The following is a 1,026-nucleotide window of genomic DNA, read 5'->3' on the forward strand; positions in this document are numbered from 1 at the left end:
GGCCCCCCCGGTCGCCCCGAAGTTGAAGGCCATGAGGCGGCGGCAGCGGCGCGGCCGGAGGAGGGCAGTCGCCGCCGAGAGCGGCCGGAAATGCTGCGGTCGGGGAACGCTTCCGGCTGAGCGCCGGCCCCGGAAGCAGTCCCCGGCGCCTCGGGCAAAAGAGCGGGCGGAAGCGGGCGCGGAGTTGTGACGGCATCGCAACGCGCCGGGGCGGCAGAAACGCCGCTCGGAGCATGCGCCGGCGCGTAGGAGTAGCCGTCCCGCGCCAGGGAAGAGCCACGTGGTTTTGTGGCGCGGGATCCTCTCGCGGGAGCGGTGGTTCTGGAGGCTGCGCGGGTAGTGGCTGAGGTTTCTCACCGTCGCCGGGGCCCGGATTCTTTTCAGGGGTACTCCCTCCCTCCTACTTATGGTCGGATTGCATGCCCGGAAGGCTACGGAATAGGGGGTACAGGAGATACCCGGTTCGGTGCTCTCCCTGTATAGCATCCACTACCGCCGTAGGCGGAGACGGGCTGCCTCTGCCCGGTTTCAAACTAGCAAGCCTCCCACTGGCTCAGCAACTGTGGTAACTGCTATGCTACAGGAAGCCCCGATAATTACAGACCTCAGGGTTTAGGCAGGATTTGAACCCAGGCCCTTTTTCACCAGAAACAGAAACTAAACCTTAAGGCCAGCAAGGATACTGGACCAGAGTACTCCTTAATTAGTCTGACACAGGATGGCACTTCTCATGAGACTTTGGTCCATGCTTCTAGGCACCCATAGTCATGGACACCTTTGAAAACAGTCTCTCTAGTTTCTGGCATTTCTCCCTAGGTCAAAATGTCCATCTCTCCGTACAGCACTTTCTTAATTTTCCTCTCTAGGGAATGAAAGTTTGATAAATTCTTAGTAAATGTACAAATATTTTAAGTCATAGGACCTCCTGGGTGACTGCTCCATGACTGGCAGTTGCAAACTGCTGGTGGTATCCAGTGTCTCATCCTTGAATTCCACTCTTATGGAAGCAACTTCACCTTCCTTGAT

Source organism: Alligator sinensis, unplaced genomic scaffold, assembly GCF_000455745.1.
Source record: "Alligator sinensis unplaced genomic scaffold, ASM45574v1 scaffold803_1, whole genome shotgun sequence".
Classification (NCBI taxonomy): Eukaryota; Metazoa; Chordata; order Crocodylia; family Alligatoridae; genus Alligator; species Alligator sinensis.